Source organism: Malurus melanocephalus, unplaced genomic scaffold (genome assembly GCF_030028575.1).
Source record: "Malurus melanocephalus ecotype Western Australia unplaced genomic scaffold, MMel_1.1 scaffold_189, whole genome shotgun sequence".
Classification (NCBI taxonomy): Eukaryota; Metazoa; Chordata; class Aves; order Passeriformes; family Maluridae; genus Malurus; species Malurus melanocephalus.
Window position 1 is genome coordinate 266,962 of NW_026623421.1, and position 27,609 is coordinate 294,570.

At 39.3% G+C, this 27,609-nt stretch overlaps 1 protein-coding gene across 13 annotated transcripts in view; it reads left to right on the top strand.

Annotated features, from left to right (window-relative positions):
- Positions 1-27,609, top strand: part of THRB (thyroid hormone receptor beta) — a 155,162-nt gene that overhangs the window by 72,259 nt on the left and 55,294 nt on the right. Inside the window, exon 1 of one of the 13 annotated variants that reach the window (XM_057373192.1) lies at positions 3,025-3,075. The exons of 11 other annotated variants lie outside the window; for them this stretch is intronic. The gene's annotated coding sequence lies outside the window, so the exon portion shown is untranslated. Of the gene's footprint in view, positions 1-3,024; positions 3,076-7,092; positions 7,150-27,609 lie in introns of those variants that run through there. One more of the 13 variants, XM_057373191.1, reaches the window with a different exon arrangement.

The following is a 27,609-nucleotide window of genomic DNA, read 5'->3' on the forward strand; positions in this document are numbered from 1 at the left end:
GTCATGTGATAAATAAATGATGCAAGTGATAGTGAGAGGCAGTTACAGCAATAAGAAGTGACTGTTTTAAAAATGAAGGGGAAATCGAAGTTTATACTTTCATTTGTCCTAATTAGATTCAGAAAAGGTTTTGACTTGCTTTCTGCTCCTGAACATTTTTTATTATCTTCTCTTGATGCACTTATAGCCAATAGTGACCCATGAACATTCAGCTAATATGCCTGAGATGGTTATTATCCTCTGGAGCTGCTGCTTTTCCTAGCAGGAACAGTCCTGAGATGTTGCAGTTTGTAACCTACCATAATGTTAACTAAAACTTTTGTCTATTTTGACTATCATACCTTGTACCTCAGGCAGAGTTGATTCTTCATTTCTAGAATTAAACATAAAAGTTTTCCAARCAAATGGCTGTTACCTCTGCCAGGGAATCGGAAGCATGGACCAGCCTGCCATTGTGTCAAATCTGATAATTGCTTTTCACACATAAGCAGCTCTGGAAATCCAAACTACCCAGCCTGTTTGTCCTGTGTGCTTTCCTTTAATGTACTGCTCATTTTCACTTCAGATTGTTTCTTAGCCCTCCTGGCTAAAATTCAGTGCCAYGAGAAGCCCCTCTCAAAGCCTTGCATCAATTGTTCCAGTGCTGTGCATCCATGAATTGCATCCTGGGTGGCGTGATTTGCAGATTACTGTGAACAAATTCTCCAGGATTATGGATTTGCTAGAGGTGGTGTTGAGAGAGTCTGTGTTTCTAGGYAGCCCTGTGGTGTCCAGCAGCATGACACTCATTTTCCCACAGGATCCTTTCCCTGTTGGGGCTCTGTGCTGTCCACCCCTGTTGTAAGTGAAGATGTGGAGCAGTGCCAGAGGTGCTCTTGCCAGCAGGGTTACGGGCTCATTTTGGCTTGACCCCAGAACAAGAGCAACAGATAAGGAGCAGAGGAGGCCACAGCCCAGTTTTGAATGGACTTGCTGATGGTTTCTCTGCCTCAGCCCGATGTTTATCCATGGCCTCTGCACAGCTGACAGGATCCAGTCCATGGGAAGGGAGAGAGACTGCTCACACTGCTGCTGCCCTGTCCTGGGCACTGCAGAAATAAATGAGGAACTGCTGTTGAGCAGAAGCGCTGCTCTGGGTGTCCTGGCAGGAGACAGCAAAGCACCTCTACTGCTTTTTTTGCCTGCACAGGGTRAGAGAGCTCGCCTGTGTTCTGCTCATTTGTGCTGCTGACGGATGCTGCTTGTGGAGCTGATGGGAGAAGCAAACCTTTCCATCCCCACCCTCGCACACAGAGACAGTGCACTTTAATATAACACATYCTTTTCACTGCTTATTAAAACAAARCTGTTAACACAATGKGGATTAAASCATTGATGTTCACATTTTCACTCATACACGGTCAACAAACACTATCTGTATATGGAATTAAGAGTGTGTAGGAGAACTGTGTCTTTACTAGCTAAAAACTGTGCAGCTTTTTCCAAATTAGTGAGAAATCCTTCCACAATGCAGGATTCTTTTTTTCTAGTAGGGATTGCTGTTGTGACACTAGATTATTTTCAGGTTTGACCACATTGTGCTTAGATGACACAATTATTGTTTTGTTGGGCTTTKTTTTTTTGAATGAACACTTCAAAGAAATGCCTAAATTAATCTGAAAATTTTAAGAGGAAAAAACCACCCTATTTTACCGCCATGCTAGTGTGAGTTCTACTGACAGTTCAGCAGTTGATGAGGCTTTACAGAGCTTTTGTTTGGTGCTAAAAAAATGTTTTCTGATGTATGCCAAAGTTACATGGAATACATATAAGAGCTAAAATTGAGTATATCTCTTGCAAAGGAGAATTAAAATTGGAAGGAAAATACACTAAATTGTGGTGTGTGCGTGGGTTGTGGCAGTGACTTTCTTCTATGCAAAATTTAGGATAAAAGATGAAAAATGCTAAAAGCTAAGTAACAGCTGGTGCTGGTAAACAGTATTTGTCTTCAAAGAGCCATAGGGATTGTCATGAATTTCAAAAGATCCATAAGTGAAAGAGATGATTCGGCTTGACTTGCAGATACTGCTGCCGAAGCAAAGAACTTAAGTAGCTGTCCATAGCAGAGCCAAAATGAAATCTGACTCAGGTATTCCTGATCTCTCCCCTTGTTCTCCAGTTGCTTGWCTGTCAAGGCAGACTGACACAAAATTGTCAGCAATTGTCATGATTGGATTTGTTGGTTTTTTGGAATCAGTTAGAAGCTTTGGTTCTCTGCAACAGACGTTTGTACTACAGATGCGTGAAAGCGGTTTGAGCGTGTCTGCTTCTGAATATATTTTSTTTTTAGAAACTGCAGAATTTTCCCCTGTTCTTACCACTTCCTGTGGTTTTACTCTGGAGCATGATGGATGAAGAARGCTATTTGTGTGATTAGGGTATCAGAATAGAAACTGTAGGTCCTGGGTTTACAGTTGCAAGTCAGATGTGATGGTCAGTCCCTTAAGCATAGTAGCAACAAGTGAACTTCTTCTTCTAKAAAAGAATATTTATCATATTAGAAGTGTGCAGAAGGGAGGCTGCATGAACATTTTAAAAGCCCTGTGGGATCCATGTAGGAAAGTGTCTGTAGAAGTGATATTAAATCAGTGAGAGTGTAGAAACAGTGCGTTCACCTGTAGTAAGCAGTGGGAAAATTATGCTAAACAGGAACACGACGCACTGGAATAAGTGTTGACACATGGAGTTAATTGAGAACAATTAGGTCTGTGTGTAGACAAGATCTACACAGCCCGTTTGAACTGCATGGCATTATGTGAGTAAAGRGTGCAGGATTAGACCTTTTGTTTACAGATTTACCTAATGCTTTAAACTATTTGGATGAATGGTGTTACACAAATGGTAGKCATAATTATTATTTAATTATGACCACATGTTTACTTTGAACAYAGTCCTATGCTTAATATGTAGGAAAGCCAGGATAATGTTGCAGCTTCGGTGTGTGAGCTGCAGTTTGCCAAAGCAGCGTTTCCCTAATGGCTTCTCCTTCCACGGGATGAAAATGCCTCCCTGGACGGTGAAGTTGCACCAGCTGTGGTATGTAATAGGCAAATAGCTTTCATAAAARTACCTTCAGCTAGAATATTTGTGAAAAATGCATCTGAGATAGAATGCTAACTTATTAAAATTGATGCTATTAAACATGCTGCTTGTGTATAATTTCAAAATACCTGAGATGCCAGTATTTTATTCTGTTTCCACTGAGAATGCAGAAAGCAAATTTCATAGTATGATTCAGAATATAGAATTGCTACAGAATTTCTATAATTCATGTGTTGCTACTTTAATTTGCATTTAAATGTTTAAACTGTTATAAAATTGAAGATTCTTTAAACTTTAATCTATTTTTTTTCACTCTTAAGCAGAATGAAGTTGTTCCTTCTTCAACTCTGTTTTGGGTTTTTCTTTGCTGAGATCTTCCTTTTCAGATACTGTGGAAATCTTAAGATAATTTTGTGAGTGGCAGCAGATATAAGCAAGAAACAGCTTAGTAGGGTTTTTGGGGGGAGATTGGGGGTTTTTCCCCCTTCTAATTTTTATTCTTTTTTGAGGAACCTGATAAGAAATATAATTCTGAGGSGTGTATGGTATATGCTAGGTTACAAGAGATGGGATGCATTCTATTCTGTCCTTTTCACTAAGTTTATGTGGGTTTTTTTTTTTAAGAGATGAAAGGTAATGGAGAATATGAACCTTTTCTTTAGAATGCTTTCAGTGCTTTGAATGGAGATACCTCAGTTCCTCCGTGTGTGGCAATTTGCAGTTATTGTTGGTGCTACTGAGAGGGGGAAAAGACCTCTCTGGAGCTCAGGCTGTGCTCGTGGACTTCTGTGTGGGATCAACCTCATTAATTCAATATGAGTCTTTCTTTAACACAATACAAGAATCTTCCGATTTCTGACTGAGTTACAAAATCCCATATAGTAATTGCAGCTCATATTTTTCTCATTGTTTAAGGCACTTAATCTTCCCCATGGGCCTCCCCTGACATTCTTGCCCCTGCTCACCAGTCTGTAGAGGAAGATTTGTCAATCTCTTGATGGTGACAGGCTTAAGGTGACATGGTGCTTCCCACGTGCACCAAAAAAGCATGTATTTCTGTACTTCAGTTTTCCTGAGCAGCTGTTTGCTTTGGTGAGAAATGAAGACTTATCCAATCCAATTTAAAAAGAAAATTAAAATATTTGATCATTTAGAATAAGCTAAATATAATAAAATAACATATTTCCCTTATGTTTTCTAAGGGGGAAAGGGGAGATATGTTGATTCCTGCAGGACAAAAAAAATCCTCATTTTAAAGATTAGGTGCTCAAAGTTTACTTAAACTTTCTTTCACCTGAAATACGTTCAGTTCTACATGACTGTGTCTACTTGGAAACAAAGTATTTTGGTTGAAGTAATTTATGCTTGATTTGAAAATATTTCTGAAAGGAAGTTTGGTTTCAAAAAATTATTTCACCCCTTCAATTTATTATTTTGGTGTAGAAATGAAGGTAAAAATAATTTGTGAATGCATTTTCCTTGAGAGGGCTTGAGTTTCTGCATTCCTTTGCCTTTCTCTGGGTTTTTCCAGCCCAGCCGTGCGACTGAATGTTTGAATATCGCAGTGTCAACAGCTCCTTGTATTTTCACTTGATACAGTTGAGCAAAAGTTTTGACATTCAGCTGAAATGTTTGAGGAGCCATTACCAACATAATTCTGCTTCTAAAGTAAATCTCATCTCAGTGCTTGAAATCTAAATGGATTAATATTTTTAATGTCTTGTTTACAATGCTGCCTATGAAAGCCTGTATTTGTCTACTTGCCAACCTTCCTTCTTGGCCAGGAACCATTCTGGCGTGAATCTCAACGCTGGGCTCCCATCCATTTTCCTTGAGTCTCTCTCTGGTTCCCTCCCTTTTCCTCAGGGGCTCTCTGGAAGATTGTCAGAAGGGCTTTAATTTCTTGAGCAAGTCAGCTTTTTTTGACTCCTAAATATTTCTGCCCCAGCCCTGAATTTCAGTTTGCCAGCCAACCACAGATGGCTTGCCCCGGTGGTGTTACAAAAAAAACACACACATTCTCAGGTTTTGGTGAAAACAAACCTAAAAACAAACCRGTGTTAGCTTTGTAAGCGGGCAGAAAAAGATGCTTAAGAAAAAGGAATATTACAGTGTGCATGTGTGTGTGTGACTTAACAGGGTGTCCAGCAGCCGTGGTGGGGTAAAGGTGAGCTAGCAGGTAACTCCTGATGTAGRTTGTATCCATTATAGCCTCCTGTACCTTTTATACATTTTACCAGCAGAACCAAACCAGCTGGAAATGCCCCCAAAATTACTAAAATTAGAACAAAAAAACCCCCAAACATATATAACCAGTATGGTGGGCAGTGGTTTAGCTGYGATTACCGAGCATCTTCAGGAGTAGGAGACTCTTAGAGGAGAGTTAGGAGACTTGGTGAGTGTGCCTTAAACCCAAGTGTGAAAGCAGCGAGCAGAAAGTAGAAACCAGGGGTGTCTGATATCAGACTACATTACAATAAAATTATGCAGATGTAGGTACGGTGAGCCCTCTCTTCTGAGCAGGCCAGCAAATCCTCACTGGTGGTTATTTTGATATGTGATACCCTGATGCTAATCTAAGGAGCTGAATGCGAAACCAAAGAAACCCCAGCAACAATGAGAGCCCTCAGCTGAGCGAGGAGCACTTGGCAGCGCTCACTGCCTTCCTAGAAACAGAGAGGGAGCAGGAGCCCGCACAGTGACAGGGTGCAAGCTTTGCTGAGAGGCATGGATGGATCCCTGCGTGGTCCCCTAAGCTGGGGACATGTGGAAGGAAGAGGTGGTGCCCCCACATCGCAAGGCTGAGGCTGGTAATCAAAAAAAACAAAGCAACAACAATTTCTGCTTGGTCTGTCTTGAGGTGGGGGCTTTCTACCTGGTCTGACATTAGAGGGGAGCGCAGTGGGGTGGCAGCTGCCATGGTGCTGACACATTTTGCCTGCCTGCCCCTGGRGGGAAAATTGCTGCTGTGTGTGACCCCATGGTGGAGGAGAAGCCCCATTTCCCGCTGCCATCAGCACAGTGCTGATCTGCTSTSCCTYGGGAGCTGGGCTCCAGCCTGGCCCMCTGTGCTGGAGGTGAAGGTGGAGGTGTGAGAGGAGGCAGCTGAACCCCTGAGAATCTCCCATGAGAGACAGACAGGGCCAGCTGCACCCCAGGAATGATTGAATGAATGTGTTTGTGTGTGTGTGTGCGTAAGATGMTGTTTTCCAAGGAAATTTTAATTTCTGGTTAACAAACCATTTATTTTTGAAAACATGGTATTACTCAAAATGAGATAGGTCAGTGGGACACAGTAATCTTGACAGTCTTTCATTACAGAAATCTGAAGGAATAYGAGCATTCTTAATGTTTTATAGACTACTATGTCTGGCTCTAAGCAATTATAAAAGAAGTATAAACAGCAGGGATAAGGAAAAGGGAAATATGGATTTAATATGTGAAGGAGCCAAGTATTTGGCTACCCCTTATCATTTATTGATCATTCTCTCTGCTGTTCAGAAATTATTTGGAATTGTGGATTCTTAAATTTTACTAATTTTTTTTTTTTAATCTCCTTGTCTTTCTCAGACACCAGGGTTACAAGATGAATGTACAAACATGAGTGTGTGAGTCAGGAAACATGTCAGTGGAGGTGGCTGTGTGAGCAAAGCTGTAGGTAAACAGAAATAAAGTTAATTGGCAGTTTTCTTGTATGCACGGGCAGCTGAAGTCCTTTTCACTGGAAGAAATTTTCCCATTATCCTTCAACATTCTCTTGGAGGGATTGTCTCAAGGGAAGTGAGTGAGTCAGAAAATATGCCAAGTTCATGTCATGGCTGTTTCGGCATTTCTTTCTCTTGCTGGCCTCCAGGAGCTTTATTGGCAAGTGTTTTTAAAGGAAATATTGGCACAGGAAGGCCTTATTGTTTATGTCATGAAAGTCTCTTGGCTTCTTCTGCCTTGTTATTTTCTCCCTTAAATGGGGAAATTAGGGGTGGGGGGGACTGAGAAAGGAAAAGAGGAGAGAAGCAGAAACTGTTGAGGGTTGCTACCAAAACTCTTCCCCCTACATCAGGATGTATCTTGGTGAGTYCTCTCTTTTCTTTTTCTCCGTTGCCGCTTTTCAGGCTCTGCTGCAGCCAGTAGATGTGTTTCTAAATGTGTGAGTTTCCTCTTTATGCTTTTCAAGATGTGGCACTKAGAGAGCTTTTTGAAAGAAGCCAGCAGTTTTCTGCTGGGCTCTYCTCTGCCAAAACGGGGCAGGGAGAGGCAAACACAGAGCCCAGCCGGGGTCAGATCACTGCCACCTTCTCACATGCAGATCAGAGCTCTGGGATGGCTGTAAAGGACATTTCATTAARTTCTTTTCAGTTCTGTGCAAGGTTTGCATACAAAAATACAATGTGATTTGCAGGAAAAAAATAAAATTGGGAAGTTCTGCAGAGCAGATGCAGCGGGTACAGAGAGAAACAATAGCGAGATGGTGCACAGTCAGAAAAGCTGCTTGTTAAAAACCAAAGCAGAAAGCAAAAGCATTCTTTCAAATGTGTACATGTTCTTAAAAAAAAAACAAAAAAAACTAACCAACAAACCAACCCCCTCCCTCTGCCTAAACTTACTCATATGCATTCAGGCAATTTTGGCATAACATAAAAGCGCACAAAAAAAGAATTATGTCCAGTGCAGCAATAAAAATTGCTGTAACCTATTACCCTCAAATTAGGTGAGAGTTGGAAAGTCTCTGAGGATGCTATTAAAGARTTAAATATTAACATTTCAAAGAATGCTTCAGTATTTATTATTTTCTTTATTTGGAAAGTAAAAAGTTAACTCTCCTTGTGATACATCATGACAGAAAGTCTGTTTCTAAACCAGATTCGTTTTTATCTATGATATTTTCTTCTCTGATATTTGTGTATGCAGCTCAAAGATACAGGATAAAAAGTTCTTTCAGGTTAATATAACAAAGGTGTGCATTGATGTACAAAAAAAGCATAGCCCTATTTCTTCTGAATTTGTTACTGCAGAAAAAAAAAGAAGTTAAAGCAAATGCCTATTTTTGTGAGTTAAAAAGAGAAAATTATATCTAAACCACTTTTCTTTGTACCCAGTTAAACTAAGGATTGTCTGTGGAATTAAATATCTATTTCAAGGCTGTGATGCAGTTTTTGTGATGTCTCTTCAAACACTAAGTATTTGTTGGTACATAATACATCTTTCTATTGTGGCATCTTGCATTTTGGTGATGCCTTTTTGGAATGCTCTTTTTCAAAGGAAAGAGAGATGATTAATCTTGGCTCCTTAAACCTACATTTTTTCACTTTTCAACTCTTTCATGTTCTTTTGTTTTCTAACCTACCTATTTGCAGTGTCTGTGCAAAATTCTGTAGTGCATAACAGTTTAATTTGTGAAAGCTTTTCCCWTACCCCACTATTTCCAATTTTGTACTTGATTTGCTCAGACCTTGCTTTTACTTTCTTTAAAAACATATATACAATTGAAGAAGGTTAGTCCAAAGTTCTCGTGGAACACACACTTCTAGACCTGAATATTCTTAGAGCTTGTTATTTTTTCAGATTTGGGATCTTGTTCAGCCTGTTACAGGAAAAGTARCTGCCTGCCAACAGAATCCAGGGAACAGGAACCTGAATTTTGCTTGGAAAACATCTTTAGGAAAGGTGGCTGTGGCTTTTATATTTCTGCCTTCCAGTGTTTTTACTAAGATTGAGCCATAAGACTTATATTGTAAAATGGTAGGCATAAAACCAGGAAAAATTACCCCTTCTAGCAGCACTAGMGTATTTGTTATTAATTTATTTGCATGAATGTGAATCTGTAACAATATAATCACTTAAAAGGATATTTTGKTTCCATATAGGATGTTGAAGTGAGCCATTTTCACTATGCTGCAACTGTTACCTATAGTGAAACATAAGCTTTTCCTGGTTTTCTCTGTGTGCGCATACCTATATCTGATGATACATATTTGAATAGTTGTATCAAAAGATAAGCACTGTAATATTTATGGGAATATAACCATGGATTTTCCTTCTGTGTTAGGAATCCTACACTTGTCAGTTCAAGCAGATTAGAAACCTTTGTGCCGTGTTCTTTGTGTCTCATGYCATAACATGAGAAAAAACAAACCATAAAACTGGGTGTGAATAACTGTACTTTGGCCTGTGTCTGCCTTCCACTTTACCAGACAGCCAAAATTCTTAGACGTGGCAGTAAAAGCTCAATATCAAATCATCAGCTCATACCTACTGCTYCAGTGTCAGGTGCACTGTGACAATRTTGCTTTATCACTRTGCTGGAGCACMAAGTGAAATTACAGCTCTGTTAGCAGGGGGTCACAATGACATTTTGAATGGAAAATTTCAACTTTCTGAATGAAGAGCTCAATTCAAAACTTCTTGGGTTAGGTAAGCTTGTGCTAGACCCAGGGGACAGTKCCCTGCTGACCTTGGTTTCGTCCTGGCAGACTGCTCTGCAGTRAGGTGCCCAGGACAGAGGGTGGGACACACTCCCCAGCTGCCAAGAGCCAGTGTCCCTGAGCCCCTCGGGTCCAGAGGCTGCATGACCCCCATTCCCCAGCCTGGGTTTTCTTCAAACTTTGGYTAATGACACATCAGCGACAAATGCAACATCAGCAGGACAGATTTTTGCGAGGTGTGGAGAGAATCTATGTGCAAACCCCCCCAAACGGTGCACTGTGCTGTGGGTTTTCCCAGATTGGCTGTAGCTACAGTCTCCCCTTGCTCCTCCTCTTCAAGGAGCTCTACAGTCCTACAAACTTCCTGCCTGAGGGAGGCACTGCTTACCTCTCTTCCCCAATATCTGGCTCCCACAACCTGCACATTTTCACACCCTGTCGAGGTGAAAACCATTGAACAGGGAGAAGGTACAGGGCAGAGGGAGGGAAGGTGATGGTGGGATGATGAACAGCCCCTTCTGTTTCCTTAGGGACTTGGAGATGTCTTTCTCCTCTGTCCCCTCAAGCTTTGAGGTCTCTTCTTAGCTTGGAAGCCATCAATTTGAATTACTCCACTAGTATTAGTCTTGTTGATTTCCTTAGCAATGATCCCTAGGAAAGTTACCTTCTCCTTCTCAAGAGCTTTCTCCTCTCTCCCACACCTCCATTCGTTTTCATTGCAATGGAGAAAAAAAAAGGAAAACAAAAAATGAATAGGAGTAATAACAATCTTGTAAAAAAACTTCCATCATTCAGAACTTTTAATTTTCTGATAGCTGGACTGTCACATGTGCATGGAGAGCTGATTGGGATGAGTGCTCTGAAACCACAGCTTTAGTTTTGTGCTTCAGTATGAAATGAATGGGAATAGGGAGTTAATGGTAATTTAGGATTGTTGTTCATTGTGCAGGCTAAACAGCTTGGCTTAAAGGGAAGAGGTCAAAATTCACAAGTSTACCCAATTCTCCAGGGCAGGCAATGATTTGGGTAAAAATTATGATCCAGTTATAATCTACTTGAATTTCCAGAACTTTTCAATRGAGTTCTTTCCTGAAGGCTTATAAAGGATTAAAACTGCTGTGCAATGAGAGGGAAACTCTTGCAGTGAGTTAATAGCAGGTTAAAAGTTAGGGAGCAACAGGGAGTAAATCACTGAGTTTTACAATGGGGCAAGTCACCAACAGAATCCTGTAAGGCATGAATCCACCATGTGTAAAAAGGGGTTAATATTGAAGTAATAAMGCCTGATGGTGGTGCATGAGTCAAWTGGGKAGAGTTGTACAAGGGTTTGACAGTATTTGAGCATGACCAGGTAATAAGATGGCAGAGGAAATTCAGTGACAGTAAATGTTCATACCTTTATAAGGAGAATTGCAATCATAGTGGATTTATGGCCACTTGGGAATAAAGTGCTAGTGTCTAATAGATTTTTTATAAAGGTAACAGCTTAATGTCCTTCATATGTCAAAAACAAACATTAGGATTTTTTAGGAAGGGGACAGAGAAAAAGCCATATTCACCGTGTTTCACTCTACATAGAACTTCACCCAAGTAATGTGATCTTTGTTCTGACCTGTCAGATTTTCATGTCTGTAGTGTTAAAACACTAAACAGCACAGTATTTTCCATCCTTAGATGCTTCTTTTTCTGACATAATCTAGAAACCCTATAATATGTAGGACAAATGAAGATAGACTAATGCCTACAAATGTTGTAATACTTTGATGGAGGCATCTAGCATTACTGGTAATTAAGAAATAAAAACATGAAGAGCATACCTGAAAAATAAAATGAGTGAAGCCTGTATGAAATTTMAAGCTGGGAAAAATTACAAATGTAAACACTTTGTGCTGAACAGAARCCCTCCTTAATAAATAAAGACAGTTCAGCTGGGGACTTTGCTGTAACATGCCTGTCTTCCAAATGTTTTTTTCCCGGAATGGGTTAATCCCAAAGGACTTTCTGAATGTGTGGATTCAGATGTATGTGTATATAAAAGCTGTACCTRACAAATCCTTTATTTATTCCAGAGCAATTTTACCCAGCAAAACTCATGCCTGTTAGGTACTAAGCACCARTATCATGGCCATAAGTATGCAAAATTAACCAGTTTGCCAGGTACTTTCCAGGTACAATAACTGCTACATATTTTGTATATATTTCAATTGTTCTCTTGGTTCCCAACTTGCACATGAAGTATGGGATGCATACTGCACGTAATGATTTCTACTATTCCCTCCCCATCCATCTGAAGATATCAGATACTTAATAGAAGAAAAATATTCAAATCATGCATTCATAAAAGTCATTGGTCGTTGGATCATTTTACTTACAGTTTTAAATGATGTTAAAATTTTCCAATTTCTGACAAAATGAATTTACAAATTCTTTGTCACCTACAAAAGGCTCAAGATCATACTGACCAGTTTGCTCTTCAGAAATGTATTGGTACATTTAAATAGCTTAAAAGATTATTACAGTTCTTCCCTATATTTAAAAAAAGGAAAAAASATGATGCTAATGTTCTTCTATTGTTCATCTGATATGTATATAGAAGTAATAAGTAATTTTACAGTTTACATCAATTTAAATAGAAAAAGATTGAAATTAAAGAAAAGGAGAATAAAACGAATGTGGTTTTTTTCATGGAAAAAGTAATGTGAAGATTTCTGTATAAATAGATTGTGCATAATGACAGAAAATGTTATTTCTACATTGCTTAATTTCTCTTTTTTCTCCCTGACATTTTGAATCCCGCATAAGTCTGTAGAACATATTCAAAATATCAGAGGTAAAACAAAAAGCCAAACTTTGTCTTCAGGATGTAGTTTCACTAACTTGATTGGGCATTACTCAGAGCAGATCCATTTTTAGCATATTGCAATTTGCATACTGACCTTTTCTGCACTGTGAATGAAAATTTGTGCTGTGATGTATTGACTAATCCCGTAAAATAATGCTTAAGATTTCTTTTAAATACATTGTTTAGTAAATAATAATAACATATAATCTGTTACAATAATAAAAATAAATCTAGATTGCTTTCGGATAACTGAGAAAGATGGTCTTACAAAACTACATTTTATTTTCAGAAATGCTCACTGACTTTCTCTGTCAGTCTTTGGTAGCTCTTACTAAAGTGCAGAACTGTTGAAAGTTTAACAATCTTATGCAGAATGGATATAGACATCAGGTCTGAAATGGGGAATGCATATATTTGCATGTGTGGGTATGCTGACAGTAGGAGTTTGGAAAAATGTGTCACCYCAAAACTTGAGAGAGAGCAGCTATTCCAGGTGAGCTATGTGAATGARTGCTTTTATTTCTCTTCCAGTGTGATCACTGCATTGTTTAATGTAAACTGAAAACAGACTTACTTCAGAGAAAATAATCTGGAGCAGTTAATGTGTRGATTGCCCTAAGTAATGMCTGCAAAATATGTRCATAATTRCTTTGACCYGCTGAAGTCCCAGGTGGAGCACCCACTCCTGTTTAGTATTATAGGAGAGAGAGTGAGCAACAGGAGACAGTCTAGACAGAACCATCAGGAAATACCAAAGGCATGGGAAGCTTCAGTTCTAAGCAAGGTTTTAGCCAAGCACACTTGCTTAATTTTGATAAAAAGGTGATTGGGAAGACCATGACAGTAGTTCTCATGAAACGGATGTGATAGCTGTGAAAGAGAGCCAGCATTGCTTGYGGATGTAGCAGGACACTGACAGTTGTATCTACAGCAAGAGAACCCTGTATTGGCAAAAAACACTCTAAAGGAAGAGGTGAGCAATGTAAGATRTTGCCTTGGGTAGGTGTGATGTTTGAAGCTAGCATAAACGGGACTGGGTTTGCAGGAGAGATRCATCAAATGGCAGATCTCCCTTAGTCACAGCTGGGGACGTGCTGACTGTCTCAGGTGAGACATGCTATAGTAGTCCTAAAAGTAGCCTCTAGTATACCAGAATTTGTATAAACCCCTTTGATCATTGCKGTCCTTCACTACTTCACCCTGCACTTACTGCAAATCCTGTGCACAAATTACACCAGCGAGTCTGTATGAAGTAAAGGCACTGATAGAGAGGTGAAGTAAATCCACTGCTGGACTGGAACTGATCCTGCACTGAAAAAACAAACTTTGAATGTTGAAATGCTAAAAGCGTGTTGAATGCTGCAGTTAAGTTTTTAATGCAAGGCTTAAATATGTGTCATTACTATACAGAAATTGGGAAAATAGATGCAGATTGTACTGTTTCAGAGAGGTCATTCAGTGTTTAACTTTCAGCTGTGTGTCTTGGAAAAAGGAAGCGAGCTTTCCATCTTTCACACTCCAGTGTTCATTCTGAATGACGTTTAATGTACAGCCTACTGTGGCACCTCCTTTAATTAGCACTTACTGCTTTTCTTCTTCTCAAGACAATTGYGATAGTGGCAGACTTCATGTCTTTATTGCCAGTGAGATGGGAAAGGCTCCTGTAACTTGTAGAACTGATGGGCTGAGACAGTCTGGGTGCCCGTAGCTCCTAATGAGCAGCGCATGACACGGCGCAGAGTATTGGCAAGATTAACGAGCACAGATTTCCTTTCCAGCACGCTGACTTGTGAGAGCAGCACACAGAAGGAGTGGGAGCACTAAAACAGAGCCTGAAATGTACCACTGTACTGATAGGAAAATCCTTTGCAGCCAGMCACMGGAAYGGGTCTGAAAAATCTTCAGATTTCYATTTGTAAGTCAGGATTCATGCAAATGGTCRGGGACTGGCCATTGTTATCACACCTGAAGCCCTAAAGAGGGAATCTCCATCGATCTTGTTTTGGGAAAATATTCCCATATAGGAAAACAAATCATAATACACTCCCCCCCAAAACTGTTCCCAGTTCTCTTGGCAACATCAAAGGGTAATTTTTCTTTGTTGGAGTCCTAGTCAGTAATTTTGTGACATCTTTAACAACCTACCTCGCTTTAGCAAGAAAATGTTATCACATAAGCGGCTGAACTAAATGAACTAATTCTGGTGTTTTCTAACCAATAAATTTCTGCTAAGTTTTTCTCTGTATTGGAGAAACTGTTTTCTAAATGCTTTAGTTGGGAAAGCTAATGATGCTTGCAATAGTTTCTGACTAAGAATTTGCAAATACCTGATTTTCATCTGAAGGTTCTGATTTGGTGATACTGGGAGCTCTAAGGAAGCGCAATCTTTGGGTAATCTTGAAAGTGTGAGGACACAGAGAAACTCATTTGAATTGAATCACATATTATAACCATTCAACTCATAATTTGGCATCTAAAGTGCTTAAAAACACCCACTGATTTCTTCTATTTCCTGACTCTTAAGGAAGATCAGAAAGATGAAATGTTAGGAGTCTGTATGGAGTGGGATGAAGGAAGGTTAACAAACTGAGAATGTGCTTCAGCCTACCTTCCTTCAAGGAGATGAGCCCCTGTACATTGGAGAGACCCGAGACTTTATTTGAGATCAAAAAGCTAAGTGCAGTACAGGATTCCTGTGTAGGTAAATTCATGAAGATTCTGCCTTGTGACACCCATTTCTCAGTGTCTGAAGGTTATTTCGGGCTTAATTCTCGGTATTCCTTATTGCACTTATACATGAACCCCCTCCAGCTGCCCGTAATGAGAGATACCTTGGAGAAGAGTGGAAGCAAAGTCTTACCCCCAGGCTAGAGGATTGGGGCTGACAGTGTTCAGTTCTGGAGCCAGGCAAGTCATATCCATGCCTGTCTCCCCARACCAGGAGGAAATGCCCAGTGCACAACAGATCATGTTGGCAGCACTGAGGCTTTTCTGTTCCATCTCTCAACTTGTCTGATTTGATCTGACTGTGAGCTTTCTTGATAGATAAATAGAAGTAACCACAGTGGGGGTCTCTAGGCATCCCTGCTGAAAGCTGTTTCTCTTTTTTAATATAAAATATTTAAATATTCTCTGAAAACACAGAAAGAAAAATGTCAGTCTTTTCTGGGAGAAATCTGTGCAGCATGKAACGGAAATCAGTCTGGAGATGTTTTGCATGGATTTAGAAAACAAAACAAAACAAAATATCCACCAGCTGTGAAAAAGTACTGAGAGAAGCAAATGTTGCCCAGCATCAAGTGAGGGTTCATTTAGTGAGTATGTAAAAACACAGATTTCTTCAGGAGATGATGTACATGGCAGTACTCATTTTGTAAGACGGAAGAGTGTTTCAGAAATCAGTTGTCCACTCCCAGAGCAGCTGAGGCTTATAAACAGTCGGTACTCACAGGCTGGAGAAATTTCATCAGAAAGCCTTGATCTCAGGCAGTGCTTTTGAGTTGTGAGACAGTGCACCAGTGAGGGCTGTGGAATTGCAAATGAGCCCCGCGCTCCTCTTCTCCTGGGTGGTGTAGGCAGCTTTCTGCTCCAGGCTGCTGCCTACCTTGCCTGCTGCCTTGAGCTATCTCTGCTTTTCTGTGAACGAATATAAGCAGTGGGTAGAAAAAAGTTCTCTTGAGTTAAATAGGAACAGGATCAGGATGAGACTGCTTGTTGTTTTTTTTTGGTTTTGCAAAGTCAAAGTATTTCAGGTGAATGTCATCTTTATTCAACCACCTGAAACAGGGAACTGACGATCATGGTAAAGAGGAGTTTCACTTGAGATCATTCTTGTGTACAGCTGCCAAATGTTATATCTGGGCCTCAAATAAAATCTGAATGTTATATCAAAGACCAGGAGAACTGTGATAACCACTTCCTAAAAATTATGGAAAGTCCTCTGCCCATATATTCATCATGATTTTTTAAAAAGAAAATTAGTGCAAGTTCTTTCCATCTGATTTAATTATTTTAAAATTTGTTGGGAATTTCAATATCTTATAATTAAGAAAATAGAAGTTTTACCTGCATGTCAGAAGTTTTCCTCACCAAGCAATAACAACGAAAAAAGGCATGCAGGTTATTTTGTTACTTACGTAGTAAATGTGATTTTTGACRCTGCATGTAGGTTGATCTACTTCCAAGCTCTTGGCTATTACAGTGATGAACAAATTCTAACAAATAGAAMTGTTTGTTTAGCAGCATAAAATCTTCTTCCTATTAACACACACACTATGTATAAAATAACCATCTTCCTGAGAGAACATTAATAAAGAATGTGCRGTACTGTTAAATATTCTAGTAGCTAAACCAAGCAAGAAACATGCTGGCAATGACTAACATCCCAAATCTCAGGTTCCTCCTAGGAGTGCCTGGATTCTCCAGTATTATGCTGCTTTTGTTTGTGCAATTGTTTGCATTTTGTAGCAYGGAACAGTGCTCTGCTCAGTTGTAAATGTGCTGTAAATGCAGGTGGACATTATTCAGTGGTTATTCAGTGCACGCTCAGTCATTGCCTCTGAAAAAATGGAACAGATTTTAATAAAAAAAACTTACAATGAATAGGAGTTAATATATTTAGTGACATTTCTGCATTTATATCTACTTGTAAGTGTTTTGGTGTGGAGCCAGTTAGATTTCTTTTCTGCAGGCTGATCTCTGGGTTTTATTAAGTCTTCTGCTTAATGAACAAGCTCCTTTTTCTTCTTTWTGTCTGAGTTGTAGAACTCCCTTTTATTTTTGAGGACAATGACTCTCGTAGATGATTTCTTTTTGCTCTGTGGCATCTCACTTCAGAAGTTGAACCAAACTYCAGAAGCATAGCTGGCACCCAAAGACAGCACATCTGTCTGCTGGAAARCTAAGCCTTAGTTATTTCACCCGTCAACATCAGTTTACACTCTGAGTGGGGGTGCTTGGATTTGATATCTGTGAGCATAATACACTACATACTCCTTTTAAGGATAATTTGTGCAGTATCTAAAAGCAGTAATACTTATAGGAAAATTKTATCAGTATGAAACAAACTGAAAAAGGATCTAAGTTATTTTAGAAAGGCACCAGTGGAAAAAAAAAMCAATTTGGAAGAAGGAGACTTCTTCTTAGTTCCTATTGTCCCCAAAATAATGCTTTCAAATGTAAGAATGCAGTAATTTCACATAGCATTTCTGTGGAGAATTACAGGCAATTSAGTTTCATTACCTGCTCTTCCACTTACTGAATTTGAAGGCATTAACTCCTTCTTTGGGACTAGGCAAGCAGTGAAATGACTTCAGACGATTTTTCCAGCATACATATGTTGTGCAGAGACATCTAAAAATAATCATCCCCTCCTAGCTAGTGAAATTATCCTGGCAAAGCCCCTAATACATATGAAGCTATGCCAATGGAAAAGTGCCGCTGCCTTTATCAATTTAGCTGGTGCCATTTCGGGGAGATGACGCAGTGTTGGTGGGAGAGGGTTTCCTTCTGCTGGTGTGCATGTGAGGAGAAGGTCAGGAAGAGGCTGATGCTGTCAGGCTTGGTATGTGCACCACCATGGCAGCACCGAATAATCAATCCATTCTCCTTGGATGTTGCCATCCCACTCAGTCCTCCYGGGTGCGCCAGCAGGTCAGTGCCCATGATGTGCTCAGAACAACGGGCTTGGCTGGGTGTTCCAATTTAGGACAACAGGCTGCAGTACTCAAGTGCATCCCCACCTCATTGTTACCCTCAAGCAGCCCTGGTTAATGTCATTTCCATCTGCTGTTACTACTTCCACCATTCTTGACCTTCCTTTTTGCCACCCTTGTGTTTCTTTTCTCCACTCCAGTCTCCTCTCTAATAAACAACCCACCCTTAACACGTTTTTTTTTTGCACCTTGATCCCATTTTTTCCACATCCATCTCAACCTTGTAACCGTAGCTTCAGCAAGCAGGATGGGACCCTGAGTGGCTGTACCTCCCAACAGGTCCTCTGCCCTCCCCTTTCCCTGTCTGTGGCACTCRGCCACCTCTTGCCAAGCTCCCCTTCATCCATTAGTGAAATCATTGAAACTAGTATAAAGGGTGCAGGAGTGACAGACCCAGTAGACTTTATTRAGCCTGCTCAGTAAAAATGATTGCAAATGAAGAAGTACAGAATTTGGCASGAGAAGCTCTTCTTTGTGTCTTAATCCCTTGCTGGAGTAACATGGTACAAAATAGCTGACATCAGTAGAAAGATTCCCTTGGCTTCATGGGCCTTGCAACAGACCCTTATCTTTTCTCTTGCTATCTTAATGCTGGCAGGATGACTAATACAGACAGATATCCTAAAGCTGACAAGGACATCTTAAATCTGTTATGAAGGATCGAACAGAATACTTATTTCTACAGCTGAGCAGATTTTTCATGAATTATAACCCTTTATCTGACAAAAAAAAGTGTAAGGATTCAAAATGAAGAAATACTTGTAAAATGCACCAGAAGGATATATGATTGAAAAACAAGATAACAGGAAGAGAGGCACATATTTTGGCTGTTGACCACAATACCTGAGAAATTAAACCCAGCATAGTTATGAAATTCCAGCAAACTGATGGAYTGTAGTGATGTCAGTTGGTTCAGGAGAGATATCTGTGTTACTAAGGCGTTTCTAATGTCTAGTACAGCTCTCAGAAATTGTGAATCAGGTCATCATTGCTAACTGCCATTTCATTCTGAATTTTTAAGACTTTTTTTTTCATTTTATTGTCTGTATGTTATCAAGGACAGCATTCTATATTCCACTACCTCCTGTAGCTTCTGTGCCAGTTCCAGAAATGCTGATAGTATACCAGTCTCTCTTTTGAGAGACCTACAAAGATGTTTTWAAAAAAGAAAAAAAGCCTGGTATAAAAAACAAATCTCATCCTGTTTCTTAAGTCTTTTTTTTTTCTATAATTTGGATAGGATACCTCAAAGAAAATTCTATTTTTAAGTCATTATAAATAACTTCTTATGTAAGCTTCTTCAACAACTTCACAGATACTAAAAAATAAGCCCTATCTAGAAGCTGGTACATTTTGTGCTTCCCATATAAGCAAACTGCTTTGTCATTTAGACCAAAGTCTCTTAGYGGATGGCAGAGCACGAAAATAAATTTGGGAATCCTATTCTGATRCATTTTACCCACAGCTGGTTGCAGATACCTTCCATGAACAGTATTATGTGTTCTCTCCTTCTCTTGATATCTTTGGGGTTTTTCTAATTAATCTATCTGTTTTTCTTAGTAGAGATACCCTGTTTTGAATTGCACAAAATAACAGAAATGCTCCTCCACGCTGTATTTTTTTTTTTCCACAGAAATTTCACTGTGAGCTTTTGCAATCTCCACATATTGTATCTTGGCACAAAACACTACCTCTGCTTATGGTTTGCATCATTAACTATCAGATTGGCTGCTCACTGTGTTTATAGGATACAACAAGAAATAGCCTGTTAAATCTGGCTGGTTGGTAAAACTGGTGTTAGTTGAATCATCGYGCTCCTGTGTTCCCACATCATATAGAGAACAAAATCCCATAAATCTAATAAGCTGTAAAATAGAATAAAGTCAGTGGCAAGGAATATGCCCAAGTGTTGTAAATAAATTGAGAATAACTTTTCTGAAGTCTCAAACMGTGATTCCCTAAGCACTGAGAGTAGATCAGAAATGTAAAATTGTTTTGAAGTAAAAAATGCGTGCCAAGCATATATGATATTAATAATAGCAGTTCTGGTGGCTTATCTGTAGATCTTACTGGCATGCTGTTGGAACTGAAGCAAGTATTATCATCTCCACCTTATGGATGAGGAAGCTGGGTAACCGTAAGAATAAATTTTCAACACGGAACATGAGGCAGTGCTGACTCCAATTCCCGTTGCAACTCCCCAACTTTAATTATTTTTCTGCGAGCTTCGYTTGTTTCTCTTCATTATACAGAACTTGTTCTTTCAGCACAAGGTAATTTGGATAATATTAAATGTAGATTAGATCCATATATTAATACTTATGAAACTTATTAATTCTAAAATTGCTCTGATAGATTAGCTGCTTCCCATAACTGGATGGGGAAATGCCCACATCCTTAATTTAGATTGGTGTGTTGCTTTCCACACTTAATATTTTACTGTTTGAGACACTRTGAAAAGCAACAGGAAGAGAATGTCTCTGATTCTTTTTTTTAGCATGTTTCCAGATAAGCCTGGTGGGAAGGATGGGGAATATCATTTCTAAGATCATGTATTTTCACTGTTCTTTTTAATACCCATGTGATGCTGCTGAGATAAATCATGGGAAGCCTCCGTATCAGCAATACAAGGATGTATTTGCTTCTCCTGATTGATGTGAGTGGCGTAAAAACTGTCTCTGAGCATCTGGCTAAAATCAAACTGCATTAGTRAAATAGAAATTGTGCTAAATGGAGGACTGGGACTGAAATCTGCTGAAAAAGTAGCAATTTCCATCTTGTCTTGTGTTCAGGAGTTATTTTGCTTGTGGCTTCTCCCTTGACTCTCTTTGGCTTCCTTATCGTCTTTATTTTCTGGGCAATCTTTCCTGAGATAAGCAGGGAAAATTCATCTGGTAGTTTGTCTTGATAGTCCTCGCATTTGTGTCTTCCATCCCTTACCAGTGCCGTGAGTTTACACAGAGCTTTAACCAGAAAACTCTTCAGGTCCCTGAAGCTGCACCTCCAGGAGCACWCCGTGCTTTATCACTGTGCTAACTCTGGGGCTCCATACCAGGTGGGATTCATCATCTTACTACTAACCTTTGAAGTCATCTCTTCTGGGTTTCTTAAAGTTTTCCTTGAATGGAGATTGTCTCTCCTTGCAGCTATGTTTTTCAAGGATCTGTTTGTTTGTCCGGCAGCAGATGCAAGGAGCAGTGACAGAGATGGAATAATCAGGGTCGTGGGTTTGGCATTTGGCGGTGGAACCCCTGTATCTGAGATCCTCAGGAATGAAATGTGACATCCAGCTTTCCTGTTGCACAGTCACACAAACAAGATTTGAAATTAGAGGAGAAAGAGATTAATTGGAAMATTGGAAAGGAGGAAAAATGAGAAAGGAGGGGATTATGTATTAAAAGAAAAGGGTGGCCCATCCCCCTAACTCAGGGGAACAAAGAAACTCAGATACCTTGGTGTTACCTCAGTCACATAGCCATCATGTAACACCGTACAGGATAAGATTTCTCCATGTGATTTTTGGGGTACTTCAGACACTGGGAGGCTGCTGCTTCCTTACTGACTTTCCCTCTGCCTTTTCAAGACCCTTAATTTTACTTCTTGGATAAATATACGCCCTAAGCCCTAAATAAGGGTTGAATACAGGCAATAGTGAAACTGGAAAGATCTGAGCCAACTACTGACAAACCGGGGAAAGCAAAAGAGCTTCAGAATCAAACTCACAGCTCAGGGGGAGAAGGTAATGCTGAACAGGGCCTCACAACTGAATTTCCCCTGCTCAATTTTTCCATGCTGTCCTTCCAGAGGCTTGGACTCCCTGTGTGTTGTCTCCAGYATGGATCTATACCTGTGTGCCCCTACAAGCAGAGGATGTAAAGCTGTAATTTCTTTTYGTGGTTTGGCATTCTCTTATCAGTCTGAGCTTTTAGAACACCTGCCCAAAGCCTCACCATCTCACGAGAGGTCAATATGGATCATATTCTGATGAGTCATATAATATTAAAGTGTATTCGGAATCAGCTGTTAGAAATATCTTTCTAAGTCTTAATGCAGTTCAACTGCTGCATCTTTGCATGTTTGCCTTTAATAAGCAGATGTAAGTTTTCTGATTGTATCCTCACTCTCCRTGCAGCAGAGACATCTATTTGTGGAGCTTTTCATGGCTTCTCTCTGACAGGCTGTGCTGTCCCTGAAGGCCAYTCAAAGACTCCTTGTTAAAAATTTAAAATTCTTCCGTTCTCCTTTACATCATTCTGCAGCCCCTCGTGTTCCTCCTCTGCCGTGTGAGCCGTGTCTCACAGTGGAAATGCCACCACAGTGAATGCAGAGATGCTCTGTTCTGCTGGGGGTTGACACAAAGACTGGGGGGTGGCGAGGTGACCTTACCGGGCAGGCTGGGAAGTGGAGGCTACAGGAGCGGAGCTACTGAGAGCAGCGAGGAAGGCGTCAGGGTGAATGCAGTAGTAGAAATCTGGGAGCAACAAAATGCTGCACCAGAATCTTCCAGCCATATCTTGGTAGCCTGTAGTCGAAGGTAAAATACACACATGACGTAGCAACTTGAAGAAGCTAATTCCAGCTTCGTCACTGGTCAGAAAGATTGTCTTTTAGAAGGGTTATTGTAGGTCTTATTCAGCTGTGCTCTGTAAACTCTTTTATTTATTCTATTCATTTATTCATTTCACTTCTAATTTCACACACTTCTTTCTGGTAGGAACAGGAAGGAAATATTTAACAACTAAGCTGATCTTGGATTTTAGTGTTGTTAACAAATTTGCAGARCAAAGTTTGTGTGGGAATTTCAGCTTGCTAAGTCTGTCAGCTTTCATGTGTGTGGTCTTCATTRTTTATTTGACCCACAGTTATGTTTAGGTAACTTAGCAATTATGTGGACTTGGGTTCTTGCTGGAAATTTATTCTTGTTTCTCAGTAGCACTAGATTCATGACCTTAGTTAATGCTAAAGGGAAGACTGACCTTACCAATTCATACTGGCAATTCATTCTCCAGAACATACAACTAGCACTTTTTAGTGCCTTTCCTCAGTGAATAAGGATCTAAACACCAAAAAAAAGTTATAATAAATCTTGCTGTCTTTAGGGTTCTTTTTTTTTTTCCACAGTGCAAGACTTACACTCTTCAAAGGTGTTTCCGAAAGCTTCAGATATAGTTTTAACAATTAGAAAGTAATTTCAATGCATGSAGTCATAAATGCCCTAGTTTATTACAAAAGTCATCAACCCATTCTGCATTTCTCTGGAGTGCCATTTTATGGGATGGGGTGAACCTCATCTCTCTCCCCTTGCCTCCGAGCAGCTCTGGTCTCCTGGCACTTGGTGCCAGCTGCGGTGCTCACCAGCCACCTCACAGGGAAAATTCAACTCACTAACCCAGCACAAAACTAACCCAGCAAAAAAGTGGGTGTTTTCTGCAGGGTCAGCGAAGCGAGTCAGGTCATGCAAGGGGTAGAAGGGGGCTGTGCTACAAAGAACAAAATCTTTTTATGTCTGTCCTCATTAAACATTATGTCTGTCCTTAAAGCTATCATCAGTTTTTATAGTGTTTTGCGTGCAGATTTTCAAGTGGGTTGACTGTTAGCCTCATTTTTAAAACTCCCTGTGTCCCATGTGTTAGGTCTTCTTTAATCTCTTTATTTTGAAACTCAGCTGTTAATATATAGTTGTGTTGCATTTCAAAGAGTTCTGCTGTACAGCAAAGTAAGCATTGTGGTGATGGACATTTGCTAGAACTCTTAGTATAATTATTCCTTTATTAAAAATTATTTCAAGCAACAAATTAATGCCTGATGTGATCTACATGGTAGGAATAAAAAATGYCCTCTTGTATTTGCAGTAAACTTTCATCCATTAGAAATATGCCACTATATATTAAAATCAAATCACCTAAGGAAAGCAGCTTAACTCCTCTTTATCTTCAGCAACTTCAGCAGTTTTGCAGAGCCACCTGTAACTCAGAATGGTTCAACAGCTCCCCACTCATGACCCCGTACAGCCATACCAGGAACTAAATAAACCCTACTTACTAGCAATTAAAGTGATTTAATTTAAAACACACTGACAGATGCATAATGGGTTAATTAGAAAATAAGTAATTAGCAAATAGGATGGAAAAGGTTAAAAGGTTGTGGACTTTTGTTGTTTGCTTGGGAGAGATAGCGAAATCCTCAGCGATTAAACTTTTTCTTTTAATTTCTGGGCTTAATTCTATTATTGTTAGCTGTAAATGAGGCAGCACACAAGAAGAGAGGGCTAAAAAAACTAAGAAGAAATCACTGTTTTATCAGACATACTGAAAGGCCATTGTTAACACTTAGGCTATGTGATTTATTTCCAGTCTGCACACAAAAGCAGGCACACAGCTATAATGTTTGTACTTAATATCAGGATATATACATCTTCTGAGAAGAAGTAATTGTCCTCTCCTCTCTGCACTGGGGCCCCAGTGAGGTCAGGATAAATGGTACAAAAAGTGAGAGAGATTACAACACACCTCTTAGGAAACTCTGCCTGCCTTAAAGATTAAATCAGTGAATTATTTAGTTGGGAATATGCCGTAATGTGTTTGCTTTCAAAAAAAAGTTAAAAAGGAATAGGACTTTGAATACAATGGTGTCTGAACTGTGAAAATACTCAGCTGAAATCCAGTTAACTTCATGCAGTGCTSGTTATACAGACAAAGCCATTACAGAGGGTACAAGCAATTTTCTGTTAAAAAAAGGGTGAAATCAGAGCTTATACTTSATTCTCACAAGTGTTATTCCTTTTCTCCATGACTTCTGTCTACCCAAAACCAGAAGCAAATGGGCACTTAGATAGTTTTAATACAGTCATATTTTATGACCACCAGTTTATTGCCAGGAAACTTGAAACTCGGTATTTATTTATAATAATTATAMATGTATTTATGTATCTATGAAACATGTGGTTTGTATTTTGAAATTTCAGAGGGATGTTTTCAGAAAGTTTTCTCCAATATGAGCTTAATTTTTACTGAAGTCATTGAATTTTTCTTTTTGAAAAATAAGCTCTTGGGTGAACCTCAGAAATAGCAATATGGAGTTTTCCWTTTCAAAATATCAATTAAAACCAGGCACGGGTTTTTGTTTTTAAATATAGCYATTCTCTAACCTAATTACATGTCCACCAGTAACCATTAGCATAATTTCCCAAAATTCCCATTGCAGTCACATTCTTCCATCATTCCTTGCTCCCTTTTGAGTATGGCCATCCTGTGATCACTTCCTCATCACTTCACCAAGCCAAGGTTAACTCTCAACAGAAATATATATGTCACTCCAGTCCCTTAATCATGTACCTTTATATGTTTGTCCCACCCTTTCTCTTACTCATACTGTTTTGTGTCTGGTATGTTTTTGCTCTGCCTTCAGGGATGTTTTGTGTTTTACTGCTCAACATAAGGCCTGAACCTACACATCCAGAGATGCACTGTCCTCTTTTGGTGTGTGTCACACTGTCATCAACCCTCTGATGCCCATTCCCCTTGTGCCACATCTGCAGTGGCAGGCAAAGGCTCCAGGTCTGCCAGCTYGACTTGTGGAAAGGATCTTGCACAGATTTTAGCTACTCTTTATTCACCCACCATAGTTTTTGCTGGCTAGGGATATAGATTTCAGAAAACAACTAACTTCTTTTTCTGGCCCATTASTTTAATTTTGTTGAAAATCAACTCCTTCAAAATTTTCCTCCAATTATAATTGAGTTTAAGCCATATATTTTGGGTCTGGAATCTGTGTCGAACATTTCAGAATTCAGTGGTTTGGCAATTCAGCTATCAGTTTTTAGGAAAAATAGCATAAAATTTGGAAACTCATCAAGTCCCACACAATAGACAAAACCCATGAGGCTAAATCCRTAGCAGCGAAAGCATTTCTTCTTTTCTTTTCCAAGGTTTTCTATGAAGTTCTGTATATTTGCCTGCTGTAACTCAAAGCCTGCAGTACAGATAACAATTTTTCATTTAGATTTTTTTTTTTATTTTTAGAATTTATTTTTTCAACTGAGCGGTGACTTCTGAAGCTCTGATTAAGAAAAGCAGAAAGCCTAAAGCTGAATTAATTCTGCTGTTCATATCTGAATCCCTGAAAATAGCTCACAAAAACGCCAGTACCAATCTTTGGGGTAATACTTATCCCTATTCATAGTGACATTTGTAGATTAGAACATACTCATTTTGGCTTCACTGATTTTTAGGCACAACATATATATAAGATGCATTGACAAGATTCATCTAGCTACCTCCCCTCCTGACATTTAGAAAATATTCTTTTTCTTAATATATTCCATCATCGGGGAGAAATTCACCAGTTGCAAAGRAAGTCTTTGAAATTCAGTATTTTTGGGATTATCTAACATTAGGCAGTTGCAGGGTAGGTAGGTAAGTCAAGACAGCCTTCATCTAAGACACASTTCTAAATGAGTAATGAGAGAAATCAGCATCAAAGATAAACTGTCCCTTGTTGAAATTTCAGGGAGAGCTAATGTTTCCTGAGTTAGCAGAACAAAACAGACAAACAAGAAAAAATTTATGTCAAAGCTGTTGCTGCGTGGAGCACCCATATGCTGGAGAAAGAACACATARGCGATGAAGTGTCTCAAAAAACACCGAAATAATCACTCATATTAGAGTTCTTTTATATTACCCCCTTTGCTTTTCTATCATGYTCRGCCCTCCAGGATCCCTGCTCAACTRGATATTTATTCAAATTGTTAGAGGTCATGGTGAATTAAGGCTTGAATCTTTAATGACATAAACATCACTTAAATCACAGTTACCGATCAGCTACTCTTTGACGAATCTGGCTAGCTTGCTCAGTAACATTTCATGTTTAAAGAGTCACTCACAGGCAATAGAACCCTGGTTATCAAAATAGTGGCTAAACAGGGCTGTTTCCAGTTCTGTGCTCCTCTCATGCCCTCCTGTGTACACATGCAGTAGGCCAAAGCAAAGTGCTAGAGAGCTGACATTTCTGCCAGGGGATGAAGTAAATCGAAGAGAAGGCTGCAGCCCATTACGCTGACCGAGYGTTAAGCTGAATGTAAGTAGATTTCTTAGAGCCTTTACTTCTTAGGGGTAGTCAGCAGCTCCAGATCATGATAATGAGTGATTTGAGATACTCTGGAAATGAGATAATATTACTCATTTCTGTAAGTACAGGGAAAGAGGAAAATTACATATGYCATTTTCTGCTTGATGCCCAGGTGGTTTAAAGGTAATATTACAGTCTTCCTCTGTGTTCTTTCAATGATGCTTATGAAATTGCCTTTCTAATCTGTACAGGCTACCGAGAAACCAACAGACACACTAAAACTYTGTTTCTTTTTGCCTATGAAGAAATGCATTATTATATTTTCCGTTAGCTTATAAAAGGATATATTTACCCCAACACAGTAAGCCATTAAGTTTTGATGAAATCATAAAAAAAAACTTTTATCTTGCTTTTGACTTGCATTACTTTATTTTACAGTGCTGGGTTTCTTTTTTTTTTTTTTTTTTTTTTTTTTTTTTTTTTTTTT